The 18498-nt window shown below is 40.8% G+C and overlaps 1 long non-coding RNA gene across 1 annotated transcript; it reads left to right on the plus strand.

The window, feature by feature from the left end:
* Positions 1 to 3000: 3000 nt before the first annotated feature.
* Positions 3001 to 17691, plus strand: LOC138949427 (uncharacterized). Its single transcript, XR_011450275.1, has 2 exons — positions 3001 to 3655; positions 12235 to 17691. It is a non-coding gene; the product is annotated as an uncharacterized lncRNA (long non-coding RNA).
* Positions 17692 to 18498: the final 807 nt, after the last annotated feature.

Below are 18498 nucleotides of genomic sequence, written 5' to 3' on the forward strand. Positions count from 1 at the left end.
AGATTTTGGGAGGTCTTAATAGGGAGGTTCCACTGTATAACCTTCGTGGTTGAAAACGACGTTAAACACCAAATAAAGAAAGAAAGAGAGTCATTTAAAAGAACACATATTAGCACATACAGGAGTGAAAAAGTATGCATGTACAGAGTGCGATGCTAGGTTCAGGCGGTCTGGAAATTTAAAGGAACATATGTTAACACATACAGGTGTAAAGAAGCATGCATGTACAGAGTGTGATGCTAGGTTCGAACGGCTTAGTCATTTAAAGGAACACATTAGCACATACAGGAGTGAAAAAGTATGCATGTACATAGTCATTAGTGTGAAGCTAGATTTACCCATTCTGGAAATTTGAAGCGACATATGTTAGCACATACAGATGTGAAAAAGCATGCATGTACAGAGTGTGATGCTTGGTTCGAACGGCCTAGTCATTTAAAGGAACACATAATTTTATTAGCACATACAGGAGTTCTTTCTTTCTATATTTGGTGTTTAACGTCGTTTTCAACCACGAAGGTTATATCGCGACGACATACAGGAGTGAAAAAGTATGCATGTACATAGTCATTAGTGTGAAGCTAGATTTACCCAGTCTGGAACATTGAAGCGACATATGTTGACACATTCAGGTGTGAAAAAGCATGCATAAAGAGTGTGATGCCAAAGACTCGAGTACTTTGAAGCGACACATGCTAACACACACCGGAGTTAAAAACATGTATGTAGAGAATTTGATGCTAGGTTCACCCATTCTGGAAATTTGAAGCGACAAATGTTAGCACATACAGATGTGAAAAAGCATGCATGTACAGAGTGTTCAAACGGCCTAGTCATTTAACCGTCGCGATATAACCTTCATGGTTGAAAACGACGTTGAAGTGTAACTAAACAGACATTTTGAAGTGTCAGCTTTACTGAATTGCTTTATGTTTTGTCCAAGTATAGACCTCTAGAAGCGATACTGGACGATTTTTCCAACGTTTACTGTGTTTTCTTATTTACTAGGATTTTTAAAAAGTGTTGAACCCATTTCAGATTTACCTGATTATCTTTTCTTGATTTGGTACTTACAAAGAGCAAGTGGTACTTTGAGTTCCGGTTTTATGTTTTAACCAATCAGAATTTGGTTTCTAAATAAAATCGTCTGCTGCCTGTCCCAGCAAAGTCGGCAACAAGCACTGCTTGCCACATGTGTGATGTTACCAACAGAAATAGCCAAAAATTGGGCAAGGTAGCAATGTAAATGAATTGGATCTAACTAATGTGCTTGTACTGCATCTCTGGCCTTTGAATTTACTCCAAATGTAGACTACTGGCTCAGCGTGAGAGGCAGCATCCTGTCGGAATCGTAAGCACAAGGCTGACTGGGAGATTATTATTCGAAGAGCATGCTGAAACGGATTGTAAGTGCAATATTTTACATGTTCTCGACATTTCTGTTGATCTTTCCTTAACTTTAAAGGCAGAGTAAGCCTCCCGTAAACCATCACAGATACGGTCAGGCTTTTACACACAGTACAAACACCCTTTCATTTAAACACTCACCAATTGAGAACATCCTAGGTGCCCTCCGTAAAGAGCGAACAATTTTCAAAGAATTTATTTTTGCGTGGTTTATCTTACCCCTGAGCCATCGTGAACCCGTGTGATCCAGTTTTCCCTTTTCACAATGCAGTCGTCATAGTTAGTCATTTGAATGCAACTCGACGTGAGCTTATCTACAATAGCACGTTTTTTTATGCACGAAACAACGGCTGTGGTTCACAAGAACTCTAGCGATGGCTTTTGATTGTTGAGAGGAATGGCGATTTGCACTGATAAACCGGCCGTCGTCTGCTACGACCCTTGCGTGACCCTGCTTCCGGGCTTTTCTTTTTTTAAACTTTCACAACTTCGAATTGTTCTGATCTTGTCTTGATGAAAAACGAATTCTTTTATGATTAAAGAATGTTTGTGTAACAAGCTGTCAATTTATTATTTAGATTTTAAAAGTTAGGTCTAGCGCAAAAACGAGGCGCCGTTGTTGTTAACGGAACAAGACTCTACGAAAATAAATTCTTGGAAAATGTCTCGATCGCGCTCGACAGAAAGCAGCCAGGATGTTCCCGTTCGGTGAGCGTTCAAATGGAAGTATGCTTGTACTGTATTTAGACGCTCGGGGAGCTCTGTGATGGTTTACGGGAGGCTTACTGTGCCTTTAATTGTTTCCTTGATTTAAAACCCTAGGGCTTGTATTTTCAGGTGTGATACTAAGCACGTATCTTTACCACAGTATTCGATCACTTCACACTTGAATTTTGGAATGATGAAGTGGAATTATTTCTGGATCTAATTTATTCCTTGTTCCCCCCTCCCCCCCCCCCCCCCTCGATTCCATTTTTCGCCACATATGTATTGTCGTGTGAGGGAGTAGATGCGTGTACTGGCTGATTTTTTTTTTTTACTTCGGTCAGATACAGATGATTGGAAAACAAGAAGGGCAAAGCCCATACGACTCACATGTTTGACCTTTACATGACCTTGACCTTCAGCTAAACCTAGCAATGACATCATACACTAAGAACTGCTTTTCACATTTTTCCTATCAAAATACATGTGACCTTGACCCAAGGTCAAGGTCATCCAAGGTCATGCAACACAAAGCTGTTAATTCAAGACATAGGAAGTACAATGGTGCTTATTGGCTCTTTCTACCATGAGATATGGTCACTTTTAGTGGTTCACTACCTTATTTTGGTCACATTTCATAAAGGTCAAAGTGACCTTGACCTTGATCATATGTGACCAAATGTGTCTCATGATAAAAGCATAACATGTGCCCCACATAATTTTTAAGTTTGAAACAGTTATCTTCCATAGTTCAGGGTCAAGGTCACTTCAAAATATGTATACAATCCAACTTTGAAGAGCTCCTGTGACCTTGACCTTGAAGCAAGGTAAACCAAACTGGTATCAAAAGATGGGGTTTACTTTGCCCTATATATCATATATAGGTGAGGTAATAAATCTCAAAAACTTCAGAGAAAATGTGAAAAATGTGAAAAATAGCTGTTTTTTAGACAACATTTATGGCCCCTGCGACCTTGACATTGAAGCAAGGTCAAGATGCTATGTATGTTTTTTTGGGCCTTGTCATCATACACCATCTTGCCAAATTTGGTACTGATAGACTGAATAGTGTCCAAGAAATATCCAACGTTAAAGTTTTCCGGACGGACGGACGGGGGGGACGGACGGGGGGGACGGACGCACGACTCGGGTGAGTACATACTCACTTTTGCTTCGCATGTGAGTCAAAAAACTTGTCAAGGATTTCAGAATTTAATAGATCTGTTCGAAGTTTTTTCGGGATGGGTCCTGTTACAATACAGACTGAATGTGCCCAAGATGAACTTTTGATTAAACATACACACACAAATGAATCTCTTGAGTTTGTTATACGGCGAATGTCCAGTTTCCACCACCACGTCTGTGGTATGTTTTTATACTGTTTGATTGAATAGACTGACGTGCATTCTCTCGCAAATGTGCGCGCGTGTGTGTTTGTCTGTGCCTCAGACTTATTAATCAAAGATGATGTTGCACATTGCAGATCTATGCGACAGGAGGAAGTGGACAAGACAGCTACATTTGTCTGAGCGAAGATCCAACGGTAAGCTCTTTTAGCCGTTCGAAGACAGCGAGCCTGGGTGCATGCAAGCTTCTATCATGTTCGTGTGAGTGCTGCAGGGCTATTAGACGACTTTTCATTATTCTTGATTTGGAGATCAATGCAGGGTATTAGAAAGTGCAGAATATACACGTTTGAACAAATACGATGTGTGTTTGCTCTGAAAAAAAAGAAAAGACGCAAAAAACAAACATTGTATTTGTTTAAAGTATCACAAGTATGTATTACCTGGATCTGCATGTTTTGATAATAATGAAGGGTAAATTACTTTGACGTGTGCTTTTTTTTTTTTAACCACACTGATAACGAATGATAGAAACACAGACACACTTAATAACATATCCACAAAAATTGTAACAATAAATGTAAGCTGAACAATGCCTGCAACACATTTCAGGCCTCAGAAGGAAGTAATTATTAGATTCAGACAGAGAGAGAAAGCCCAACACGAAACCAGTTGTGACATTTTTTATTTCATTATGTAATATTAAAAACACGATAACAACGTATTTCCTGTACTTAGTTTCGTGCAATTATGGATTGCAAAGTATGTCTAATTGAGTGGCATAAAGAGGCACAGTTGCATGAAAAAAGGTTGGTTCACCAACTCGGATCTTGACTAGGATCAGGATTTTACATGGACACAACCTAGAATTTAACATCCTGGGGGAAGGGGGTACTGCGCCTTTCACATCAAGATGTAAAGACATTTATTTTAAATAATACTTATTAGAAGGGAAAAAAATCAAACAAACTACAACAATCGTTCTGAGGGGAGAGAATTATCTCTTCCGAAGAAATTACCTCCCTTGCTTTTCTTGTCGTGACTTATGTAGAGTAAAGTGAATAGAAAGTGAATCAGTCAGTAACAAAAAAAAACCCCACAACATTTCTTAAGATCAATGAGGAGTCTTGAAGTATTTGTCAATGTTAATCTTGTATGCATAACAAACAATATATTACGGATTGATAATTAAAGAAAATCGTCTCTTCTACAGGGTTGACCCCCCCTAAAAATGACACCCACAACCATGCAAATTACTTCTGCACCTGTTGAACAAATTATTTTATATATGGTATTCATTAACTTCAGTTTAATTTCTGCCTTTCCAGTAAGTGGCAATTTTGTAAATTGAATGGTCTGACTTTTGTGCAATTTTATTTTTTGTCTTCAAATTCGGGGGTCGACTAAACAGAACAAGTTTTGACATTGAGCGGTAGCCATTTTTACCTGATTTAAACCCTTCAGGCTTTTACCTTTTTGATTATTTTGAATGTCTGAGTATGTAAAAACATCCCCTTCAACCCCCAGGCTATCGATGACCTGAAGAAAGCATGCAGTTACAGCTAGGTTCAGGGCAATCCTCAGACACGAAAGCGTTGGTGTCATTGGTGACGCAAAAGTTAGATCATTTAACCTACAAATTTGCCACTTTGTGAACTGCACATGCATAAAATCAAGTTTAAGTATGCTGAATATGAAGTTATCCAGTCAATTGGTGTAGAAGTTATAGCATTTCTGTCAGTTAACAGTATTTAAAATCTCTAAAGTAAAATCTGACATATTCGAAAGTTTTGCATCATATTCGAAAGTTTTGCATCACCTTGACAATTTCCCCCGGCACACCACAACTCAACGCCCACGCGGCACCACCCCGCCGAAAGCTGTGGCTGGAGAAGTTTCCCCCAGCAACAGCGGTAGTCAAGCGCAGTTTCTTATTAAAGTCTGATCCTTTCATCGGGAAGACCTGCGCCTTGGGGTCCATCGGCCCCAACAAAGGTAACACAGCGGTCACGGCAGACACTGGACACAAGGGATGGAGTGACATTGCTGGGAGCTTAATTTCAACAGAGCGCTCTTTACGCTGAATCGTTTTGCTCCATTGGAGCGTTATTGACATGCCCGTACCCAGAATAACCACCTGGTCTCTTGTGAGCTGCTTACTAGGATCGAAATTCCCGTTGTCCTGAAACAAGTTCGATCTCCGGAGAACTCCGAAAAAAAGCACCAAACACGCAGCCCAGAACACAATATCTTGCCTACACCCAAGGTCCAGCTGGGTTTTTATTATGTGTAGTAATTCAGGGGTGATTGGGGTTTTCTTATTAGTGGCACACCCCTTGCATTTTTCGATGCCCTTAAGTGTTGTCTGGACGTACCACGAGTCCCTGAATGGGTGCGGCAAGCCGCTTTCAAGATGAAGAATGCGAATAATGTTGATGTATTGCTTGATGGAGGACGGTTTCGAACGTCGGGCTAGGTACGCTGCGTATTGCGCAACAGTCTGCTCGTTCACAGGCACTGGCATTATGTCCATCTCCGCACAGAAACGTAAATACGAGGTAAGGTGGGTGCGGTAAGTCTTCTTAGTGTTATCAGAAAAGGCACTTGCTCTGTAATCCAACACTTCTGCCGTCAGTTGCGCCCCTAATGGGGGCTGCTGGTCTGAAAAACAAGGAACAAAAGGGCTTGGTCAGACATATGGTCACACAGGTTGATGTCGGGGGGTCTCCCCCGGTGCCAGAATGTCAACAGACGCACTAAATCTTCGCGCCGTCCGGGCTCATGGAGGCGGGAAATAGTGTCAGCCATGATGTTTACACTACCAGCCTCATGTATCGCCGCGATTTTGCTGTTCACTTTTGCACATTTCCACGCCATTTTATGGAGCAGACTGTTCACATACTTATTAGTCGATCTGCCCTTATTAATGATAGCTTTTGCGACAGTACTATCGGTATGAATAATCACTTCTTGTCCGCACCACATCGGAGCCCATCGTGTCACTGCTTGCACCACAGCGCACACTTCTTTATGGTTAATATGTAGCTCCTTTGCTGCCTGCATGTCTTTTTCAAAGATGGTGTACTGCCAGTCACCTTGCCAAAAGGCACCCGCTGCAATATTACATGCATCTACATGAACATGCTGTTTTGCATTGTGAAAATAATATACAGGGTGGGCCATAAAAAGTGTCCACATTTAATTTGTTAATATTTTTCCTGTAAAGTGATATTTTCTTTTCTGTTTCAGATAGATCGCATTCCAGTACAGGAAAGGACCAAAATCGTTGAACTTTACTTTGCTACCAATTCTGTGGTTCTCGCCCAGCGCGCTTTTCGGAGAGAGTTCCCTGGCACACACTGTCCATGCCTTTGCCAATTGCGCACCACACTGTTACTTTTTCGCGGCTCAGTGGTGGCTGGATGTGTTCATGGGGCTGATTAGGTGCCCAAAATCTTATGTTTTGTTTGTTGACATGTCCACTCAAATGAAAATGGGCTTCATCGCTGAAGAAAATGAGGTCGAGAACTCCTGGGTTGTTTTCAATTCTTTCAGAAATGCTTTGACTGAATTCTAACCTTTCTCTTTTGTTTGCATCAGTTTGTTGTTGGAGAATTTGTATCTTGTACGGAAACAATCCTAAGTCTTTGTGTATGATCCTTCGTACAGATGTCCTCGAGATACCGACTTCCTGTGACAGCCGCCTTGTTGATTTTCGTGGGGATTCCTGCAAACGGTCCCTTACTGCTTCAATGTTAGGTGGACTTCTAGCAGAACATGGTCGACCACTATGTCCTTTATTGTTATCTGCGAGACTACCAGTGTTCCTGAATTTATCCACGAGGCGCTTCACAGTTCTCGCACATGGACAGTGTGTACCAGGGAACTCTCTCCGAAAAGCGCGCTGGGCGAGAACCACAGAATTGGTAGCAAAGTAAAGTTCAACGATTTTGGTCCTTTCCTGTACTGGAATGCGATCCATTCAGGCTTTAAAAGAATTCTAAGATGCTTGTCTCAAATTCTATCTGAAACAGAAAAGAAAATATCACTTTACATGAAAAATATTAACAAATTAAATGTGGACACTTTTTATGGCCCACCCTGTACTGTGCCGTTAAATACATGCATAAAAGAAAGCCACCATTGTACATCCTTATGAAATTCGCCAGATAGTTTCACTTTGTGTCGCTGCTGCTGAAGGGGTTTAATCGTGTCCAGTATCCGCCGCAGAAAGAATTTTCATCCTCTGACAGCCTGACAGGCCCAATTAAGGGACCCCGCTATGCTTTGTAGCTGAGTTTTTGTCACGCGCTTCTTTCCTCGGATCTGGAGGAGTCGCTGCCGCAGTTGCTGCAACTTGTCACTTCCAAGTGACGGTGTTGTTTCGCGTGTCGATGTCGACACCGAGAAACGTGATACGCTGGGTAGGCCCCACCACCTTCTTCCAGCTAATGTTGAAACCCAGTTCCCTCAATAATCTAATTAAAGACAGTAACATGTCATTGCACTCTTGTCTGGTAGCTGCTACCAGAAGAAAATCATCAATATACGCTAACACACCTGGTATGCCTTTCCGTGCCATGCATCTGCGAATAGCTTGCGACAGGCGATGGAAGTGTGACGGCCCTACATTGCTGCCAAAAGGCAGCCGACTGTCAAAGAGATAAGTAGGTTTCTTTTCACCTGTGAAATGCCATTTCAGCCCAGTCATACAATAATCGTCCGGACTGATGCATACTGACCGATAGGCGGACTGCAAGTCTACTTTTGCACACCAATACCCTGTCTTCGCTAGGGCGCACGCGTCAGATACGGTTTGAAATTTAGCTGACTCAGGTATAGAATAGTCGTTCATTGCCCTACCTGTGGGTTTGCTAGCGTCATGGATCAACCTGATGCTGCCATCATCCTTGGGAATCGCAGCGATAGCGCTTACCACAGTTGGTTTTCTACTAGCTACAATGTAATAACCTTTTTCTATCTGATCTAATAGCTCTTTTTCCACAGCTTTATGGTGTTCGTTCGATGACCTATGGTTTGTTTGCTCTACGTCTAGTACGCCTGCCCTACTCTCTTCTGTTACACGGAAACCGTTTCTTATGCCATCTAATAAAAAGGTTTTGTCGTGATCGCCTTCTAGCACCTTGTGCCACATTTGAGATTTAGCATTAATGGAATCACTATTTCCGAGAAATTCGCACTTCTTGGAATCTAGCTGAGGGAACGGGCTGTGGAAGGTGGGGCCTACCGTTTTGTCGGCAATTCGCTGCGCTGTGTCCTAGGCTGGGGAGGTGGTAGCTGTCACTTTGTGGTCCTTGCCGGGGTGGCCCATGCCGCAGGTGTCGCAGACGTGGAGGAATCTGCAGCGGGACCCATGGGGACAGTCGCCTTTGTTGGTATACAATAAGCACACTTCCTTCCCGTTGGGTCCCGCTGGTCGCCGAGAACCGCCGCTAGCCATGCTGGAGCCGGTCCCGCAGGATCACCGTGGACAGGTGGGGGTTGGGGCTTCCCCACTTGAATCCGCTGGACGACTGGCGCCTTCTGTACTCGTCGTCGTACAGAAGCACCGACTGCCACAAGTATCTGGCCCCCAGCTCGCCTATCATCTCTGTGTACTGGAGGTAGGCGGTCGAGTCAAACCCGGGCTTCTCAGCAATCAACCTCGCCATGATGCGTGCGTTTGCCACAATCCAGTGGCAGGGGGAGACTTTGTCAAGTTTTGGTCTCTGGTTGAGTTTTCGGATGACACCTCCCCCGAGTGTCACCTCTTCCTCGGCCGCCATCGATCCCGGCACAAAATCTAGAATGGAAAGATAAGAGGTCTCACCTGTTGGCTGCAGTGACAAGCCGCCAAACAGTCCCTGGAGTGGTTCCACGCTTTTTCCCTCAGTCACCCGCTGGGATAGTGGCCCTCCCCCGCTTCGCTTCTGCAGAGCCGCCACTGCTACTCTCAGCGCTACGTAGTGGCCACGCTTGAGACCCAGGCCTTCCAAATCCTGGGCAGTCACATTACTCAGCACATTGAGGGTGTTCAACTCCTCATCCTGGAGAACTTTAACCACCGTTAAAGGCAGATCTGTCGCCCACGCTCCAAATTCGAAGTCTATATTGTACATGTAGTAAGAAATAGTTGGCATATGCCCGCTGCGCTGCGCTGGTAAGGACTGACCACAATGTGTTGCTCTCCCGTTCTTATTAGACCCCCGCTGATGCATCACACATGCAAGCCCCCCGGCAACATGGACATTGCGGCTGGGCTCTTCTCCTTGACTTTCACAAGTCCTCCTCTCCCCTCTCTTTCTAATTACGGGCCTAAGTGTTGATATCCGGCTTTACTACCCTCTCTTCCCTACCTGCTAACACTCATCCCTTTAGGCCTACCTCAAGTATCTAACATCCTCCTCCTCCACCCGCGGCTAATCTGTCTCGTTTAAATAGAGTTTATCTGACGCTGTCCGCTCTATCTAAACTCACACTTAAAATCTCTAAAGTAAAATCTGACATATTCGAAAGTTTTGCTTAAACACCCAGAAAATGTTTACGATACTCTCCTAAGCTTCTCCACTTCTCAGCCCTGTCTTGGAAATGAATTCGAATAAGGCAGTCAAAATAACTTACTTTAGAGCACCCATCAATCAGAATAAGCATTAACTTTTGACACAGGAAATATCTTCTACCGAAAGCTCTCCTGGTTTTATTCTACATTTTTCCTGCATAATGGTAACAAATTTAATGATAAATCTAAACAACGAAGTGACTGTGGTAAGATGAACACAGTTAAAAAACAAAGGATTACTGTAATTGGTTTACGAATCGAAATCTAAACAAGTTTTTAATGATAAGTAAAATGATAAAAAAAAAAGATAAAAAAAGCTAACGTCCTCGCATTTGTCCAGAATTAGTCCATGTTTAACTTGGGAACAGAGGGATAATTGGTCTAAAGAATTTTTAAAAAGGAGGGTTAGGGTAGCCCTAACCCTCTTTGGACTATCTGTATGCAATGCCCGCTATAGGTGGAAGACTTTTGTGGAAGCCATGGAAGAATACATCGCTGTTGTGCTGGTTCAGCTTGAGGTCCTGTCCTAGCGAATATTCTGCACACACAAAAACACGACTTTTTAAGCCACTTATGTTGCATTCCGTGACATAGCTTTGTTAAAACCGTGTGCCTGATAATAATGACAGATTTTGTTGATATACATTTTTTTTAAGACACCCCATATAATATTGTTTGACAATCTCTTTCAACATAGTTTACGAATCACCAATGTGTATGTAACCTTGCCAATACTACAAGTAGTCGTATTGCCAATTTTATTTAAACCTTGTCACTTCGCCGGAATGTATTAAGTGGACATAAGGTCGGGTTCGGGAAAAGAGATTTCTTAGAAAAAAGTCTAATCTACAAAGACTGAGTTTTACTTTTCACGACATCAACACTCAAACAACTTTCACTACTACACAGTCGTCAAGGCAACACACTGTAATTTACTTTTAAACATTTATTACCTTTTCTTCACTTTCACTAACACTAACGCCAACACTTCTTTTCTTATACACAACTTCGGTAAAAAAAACAATAACTATTAGCGAAACTAAACACTGGAGGAAAAACACATAAACTAAAACACTTAACAAAGCATGGCAGCTCTGAAGGGGAGGTAGGAAAAGTGCCCCTGAATTAGGAGCACTTTAATCCCCATGTTCTAGCCACCCGAAGCCATCTCTCTCAGAACATCATGCCATCAAAAAGAGTCGTCGCGATATAACCTTCGTTGTTGAAAACGACGTTAAACACCAAATAAAGAAAGAAAGAATCAAAAAGAGAGAAACCCAGTTCCAGCCATGGGAACTCAAAAAGTTGGAAGGTGGTTTCATCATAACTTAAAATAATATCTTCATAGTTAAAAATATAATTTCAACATCTAAATATTCCTTAAATGTAGCCAATGACTTCCAGATACTTCTGATAATTTTCTCATCACTACTTCTATTTTATAACTTGATAATTTCAATTACCAGAACCTAACTAATTACCAATCTTAAATCTTAAATAACTCCAACATTCTGAGTGAATAATATCTTAAAACCACACATACAAAGTTCTAATATACTTAAAACAGAACATCAAATAACTATTAACTGTCAGGAATACAGAATTACAATAAAGAATATTAATCAAACTGGCCAATGGTAAGAGGTAGTCAATTAAATCAAGGGAAGTAACCAACTGAAATGCATGTCAAAATAATAAGCGCAGTTGTGTCCCTTTTAGTCAGAGTGGTAAGGTGCCACAGCAGACAGTCTGTGTAAAATGAGAAATAATCCTTGTTAGGAATTATTTCACATGTTTACATGTATACAAACGCAAATAACCCACAGGTCAATAAATTACTTTCCAGAGAGAGAGAGAGAGAGAGAGATTAAAACTAGAAAATGTGTGCTATATAAAACAAGGATAATCACTGTCAAATCTTTGCTTGTACCTGCATGGTGTTTACTGCGCTATATATATACACAACCTGTTTTATTTATTTTTTTTAATTTATTTTTGTTTGTTTTGGGGGGGGGATGTTTTGTGATGAGGGTTTTTTCAAAGCCTTTTACTGCTTTAGTCATTGAATGCACCCGACTTCGATTTATTGTTCAGTGATGGGTAATTGTGTGATCAACTATGTAAGTTAGTGATTGTTCTGGCTTCATACAATGACATTGCATTAATTTTATAAGTTTGTTAAAATCCTGTTGTTTTGTGTATGTGTGTGTGTTTCAGGCAAAAGCTGATCTTACAGTCCTAGTTGTATGCAGTACCTCTGCTTCTTCGTTCAGGAATCAAAGTATACAATCTAAACCGATTATTTTGTTCAATAATGTTCAGCTTACCATCCCGAAGAAGACAGTAACGTGCCGAGATATTGATTATAGATATTAACGTACCTAACCTGGTTACTGGTGTGTTTTCTTTTTATTTCAATAATGTAAATGTGTGATAACTTGCAGGGTACTTGATGTTCAGAGCAATTTTTCTGGCAAAAGACCTTTTATGGATCAAAGAAAACTTTTGTCATGGTACACAAGTCAATCAAATTGGTTGATAAATAATTTGTGCTGCATTTTTCCTGTTTCCAAAACGTAGTATGTATTACCACATGTCCTTACCTGTCATTGGCATCACATGATTCTCTGCAAGTCTTTTGTGGAAATACGTCATTTAACACTTGCACTTATAGTAGGTGGCTATGGAACGGTAGACATGCAACGACAACGAACAACAAAAGACAAAGTGTGGAGTACACTCATTTTTCTTAACATACGCCAAGTTTCTTTCAGAATGCTCCAAGTGAAAATCAGGGGTTCCTATAGGCCTAGCTGATATCACAATTAAACAGCTTCTTCTCAGAATCAGGAGGGAAAAAACTGTTATATTGCGAGATGTCGTGACAACTGAGAACAGACAGCAGCAGCAGCAACAACAACATTGCTAAATCGTCGCTTTAACAAAATTTCATGTTTAGCATCGCAGACAAAGCAGGGCTACTGATCCGACCAAAGCCACATTTCATGCACGATGAGCACATTGTTATGGCCAGCTTGTTAACGTGCGCATTGTGTATGTTTTACATAGAATTGAATGTGTTTGTCGTTGTGTCTGTCATCTATCCTAGTCGTTTGATTTAGAATAAAGCAAACTTGTTAGAACATGACTGTGTAGTGCTTCACATAAACCTAGGTACCTGTTTAATAATTAAACTAATGTCAGAACTAGGTATTTACCTTGTTTGCCTTCGGGTTCGCTTTCTTGATAGCCCGCTGCAGCATTTGTATCACTTCCCTTGACATTCAAAACGCCAATGTATTTCTGAAAGGAAAATAAAAATATTGACCGAAACATCACACAAGTGGTATATCATGCTAGGTTTTGTTTACAGTGCCTGTTCTACGACCACATCTGATTGTAATTTAAATAAAGAAAAACTGTATCCATTTATTACTTCTCTATTTGTGTGTGTTTGTGTGTGTGCAGGGGCGGATCACATCATTTTTAAGGGGGAGTTTCCAAATTTCTTTTAGGGACAATTTGACGACGCGAAGCGTTTAGTTGAAGACGCGAAGCGTTCAACCTCCTTCGGGGGGTCCGACAAATGTTGATAAAAACAAGGAAAATGGATCAATCTGAGCCAAGAAACATCCCCTAATACACCTTCCAAAAAAGTAAATATATTAAGAAGAAAATTTTGAATCACAACAAGGACAATTGATCGATCTGGCGCAACCTGAGCAAACTAATTAGCCAACTTCTTTCCAAAATCGTCACTTAGAATACAAAGGCCGGCTCCTAAGTGGTCCGGAAACCCCGGAACCCCCCTCCGGATCCGCCCAGTGTGTGTGTGTGTGTGTGACCGATAACCTTCTCTAAATTCTAATCGTTGCGTTTGCATGGTAATAAAGTTTTAATACTGGATATGCCCATGAAAATATATCATTTCTTGTTCATGCCATTGTGTGTGTGTGGCCAGGACCGTGACTTCTGCTTGCCTCGACGTCTTCAGAAAAGACACAAAATGCCAGCAGGCGTATGTTCTTGGAGCACTCAGTATGCCGTCATCTGCAAACAAATAAATACAAATTATTCAATTGTGTAAATAAAGAACAATCATTTTAATATTACAACAAAAAATTCATATAACTGTAGTCTTCACCAGAGACATCCACTACACTATCTTTAAATAAAACTGCCGTAAAAAATTGAAATACTATAAAACTTACCCCCACTCAGATCTATTTGGGATTATTCAAGTTTCAACCATGAAACGATTGCCGGTTTGGACAGATCTGCTAGTTTGCCGCTGAAACTGAAATCAAAGGCGATCTTCAGAACTATTTCTAATCTTGCATTTGTGATTAATATAAAATACTGATCTTCCCAATAGAAGCTGATGTGTATACACATGACCAGGACAAGGTATTTCGTTACAGCAGACGTCGCAGTTCAAAATATCGTTTTAGATCTGATTTTGTACAGCTGTGTGATTCAGAATCGTCGGCCCTTTTTCGGTTTAACATTTTATGGACGATTCCTATGAGACTGCTCAATCATAACTGATGACAAATTCAGAAACAGATGATGGTTTCAAGTAGGCTACAGTAATGATTCGTTAAAAATGTCAAGCCACTCGTCGATCATTCACACTCAGAGAACCCAAGCCAAATCTGCTCTGGTTCCGAGCAGCTTTCTCCAACTGAGACCCTAATTTTAAATTGTTACGCATCTGCCGCGAAAAGATAGACCACAAACAAGCGGCACTGTACCATGCTTTCGTTTATGTTGCTAAACAAATTAAATGTGCATTGTAAATGTGCTTACAGCAAAGAAATGCATCCTTACTTACCACAAAAATACTGGTACCACATTCATCGTACCTGCGTCTTCTTACCAAAACCTATCGATATATTATTGGTAATTACTAACCGTTAACTATTTTTCAAAAATCTGAAATGACTTTTAAGAATCAAAGAAAGATTCGCTAAAATGATTTACTTCAGAAAATAAGCAATATTTTTCTGAACCATGAAATAAAAATCGAAAACTCCGTTTGATCTTTTATTTTGGTAGATTGATGACAACAGCCGGAACTGAAAGTACCAGAACCAAAAATTAAGGGCATTAATCAGGTAAACTAAGAAGATTGTCGTTCCTGGCGCGCACTTCACATGTCCGTTAAACAGTGTCAGAGTGAGAGAAAAAATTAATTTTTTTCGCATTTCGACAGTATTTGAGGCCCTTTTTCATATCAAAGTGTAAAGGTTGCTGAACGATTTTTTTCCTATTTGCTTGTTTAGTTATACTTTAAACACCAAATAAAGAAAGAAAGCAAGTCATTTAAAGGAACACATATTAGCCGCATACAGGAGTGAAAAAGTATGCTTGTACAGAGTGTGAAAGTAGATTCATCCAGTCTGGAAATTTGAAGCGAGATGTGTTAACACATACAGGTGTAAAAACGCATGCATGTACAGAGTGTGATGCCAGGTTCAAAGACTCGAGTACTTTGAAGCGACACATGCTAACAGACACCGGATTTAAAAACATGGTCTGGGCATTTAAAGCAACAAATATTAATCCAGACAGGAGTAAAAAGTATGCGTGTACCGAGTAGGATGCAAGGTTCACGCTGTCTACTAATTTGAAGCGACACAGGTTAACATATACAGGAATGAAAAAGTATGCATGTACTGATTGTGATGCTAGGTTCACACTTCGTATGTTAAAAAAAAAATCCAATCGTGACTTTCAACTTTACATAAACATGCATCCTCATCACAATTAACTAGGAAAAGTATAAATAAAAAAACCGGTGTACAACATTGTCTTTTCTAAATATTCTGACACATTTTTTTTCAAATTAATCATATAAAAATCGTCTTCCGTCTACTACACCTTACATCTGACAAAATAATAATCTGCCTTTTCAACTTTACCAGTACACTAAATTTTCACTATAACCAATCTATTTTACCAATATATACAATCATTAAAAAAGTTTTTGAACATAATAAACTTCTCCATCATACATATTGTATATAGTACAGCATTTATTATTCTCCTCAACATTCAGGCCAACAAAGTCAATGTCATAGACAGTCATTCAATTCCAAGACAACCCCCCGCGGGTTAGGGGGAGTCCCATATTGGTTGGGACGAGAAAGAATTTACCCGATGCTCCCCAGCATGTCGTAAGAGGCGACTAACGGATTCTGTTTCTCCTTTTACCCTTGTTAAGTGTTTCTTGTATAGAATATAGTCAATGTTTGTAAAGATTTTAGTCAAGCAGTATGTAAGAAATGTTAAGTCCTTTGTACTGGAAACTTGCATTCTCTCAGTAAGGCCATATATTGTACTACGTTACAAGCCCGTGGAGCAATTTTTTGATTACTGCTTTTGTGAACAAGAAACAATTAACAAGTGGCTCTATCCCATCTCCCCCCTTTCCTCGTCGCGATATAACCTTCGTGGTTGAAAACGACGTTAAACACCAAATAAAGAAAGAAAGAATTCCAAGACAATCATCACAGCTTTGAACCGACCCTTTCGTTTCACCAGACGAAAACAACAACAGCTGCAGTGCACTCAACCTTCCCCCTGGCCCAATTCCCCCGACCTTGACATTTGTACTCTCGAAGTCACTACTCCTACGTTCAAATCAGCTCATGCATAGTGAACAGCTGGGAAGTGAACTTTGGGAGTTCCCACCACTAAAGTAGACATTGACTTCCAGGGTTTCTCACCTTCTCCATTAGCATAATGCCCTAGGAGTGTAACAAAATGTATCTCTCTTGTCTAATCATGTAATCATGTCACAGTCAAGTTTTCACAAAATACACAAAAACTGGCAGCCACTAATTCGTGATGGGCATCTGTCTTCTTGCTTGTGCACCGACATATTACTTTCTTTAATGATTATTTTGAATACATGTAGTCAGTGTATGTCTATGGGCATAGTGTTTTAAGTTTTGTTGCGTCAATGCAATCTAGTCTATAATACTTTACTCATATCAAATGAACTCACATTTTTCTTGTTCTATGCAATGTATAGTATACAATTATTTGCATTATGCAATGTACATCAAATAACCACTCTAAATGCATACAACATGTGTAATGGAGTAAGCGAGATTTATACGGAACCAATCTCCTGGCACCTGAGAGAATAGCTAGCAAGCATTGAAATGAACAAGCGACTTTCATCCTTGTCAAAAAAGTGATTTTGATGCAATGTACAGTCAGTCTGTTTTTTAAGTGGGTATAGTTGGGAAGTGTCAAGTGGGTGTGATTTCCTCTGATACGAGTGGATGAGCGAAGCATGCAGGACAGATCAAAAGTTGTTGTCTATATTTCCCCATCTCCCCCTTCCCCCCCCCCCACCCCCCACACCAGCTTGTCTGATTTATTAATGAGATCTTCTGTGCCAAGATTCTGATAGGATGTGTGAATGCTCTCTGCGTTTCTAGTTAAATTTTGATTGTGCTTGTCCATGCTTCAGTTTGAAAGAGAACTTTGCCAGACACGGAAGAGAGTAGACATGTTTTATTTTGTTAGTGGACCCCACATAACAACACAAGATGAAGTAAACAACAAACTGCATGTCGGTCAATATGTGGCCACCCTGTCAGATTTAGGCAAAGTGGATGTGGGAAGGTAGAGAAAGGAATAAAGATCGCCATGCCAGTGGCTGCTGATGTTGTGTAGTAATTTTGGATTGGATGGAGAGAAAGACTTGTCTGTCATTGTGTTTGTTTGTGTGTCCACGGTGATAGTCACATGAACAGGTCACCAAAGTATCTAATGACGTTATTTTTTCAACCTGCTACATGTCTACGCATTCACAGAGCTGCCAACTGCTACGCCAAGCGAAAGATTGCTACTCTGAAACAAATAATCACAAACATGGAACAGTTCCCTCTTTTTTGTCAGTCCTGGTACTCATTTTTGCTTTCCACACAGTGTAGTGGTCACAAAATCAGTCATTAAACATCGTCTGCACTGAAAAGTGTCACTGCAGATGCTCTCTAATGGGCATTTTATGTTCCGGCATATGTCTGATCTTGTGCAAGAGGGCATAATTGCGGATGTGGGAATACATTTGTTAAAACACTATTTGCTACTCAAAAAATTTTACAAAAATCTTATATTGCTCCTCTTGAGGTTTCACAAGAGTTGGCGGAAGGTCTGTGTAAATGACAAACTCTCTCTCTCTCACCCCCTCTCTCTCTCTCTCTCTCTCTCTCTCTCTCTCTCTCTCTCTCTCTCTCTCTTTCTCCCTCTCCCTCTCCCGCTCCCTCTCTCTCTGTCTCTCTCTCTCTAGTCTCTGTCTCTCTCTCTTTCTCTCTTTCTCTCTCTCTCTCTCTCTCTCTCTCGCTCTCTCGCTCTCTCTCTCTCTCCATGCAGGTCGGGGTTGAAGGGTACATGTGCTCGGATCTTGTAAAATAGAGAGCTACGGTTTGTTGTCAGCGTACACTAATTACTAATTTGGGTGGA

Source organism: Littorina saxatilis, linkage group LG15 (genome assembly GCF_037325665.1).
Source record: "Littorina saxatilis isolate snail1 linkage group LG15, US_GU_Lsax_2.0, whole genome shotgun sequence".
In the NCBI taxonomy this organism is placed as follows: domain Eukaryota; kingdom Metazoa; phylum Mollusca; class Gastropoda; order Littorinimorpha; family Littorinidae; genus Littorina; species Littorina saxatilis.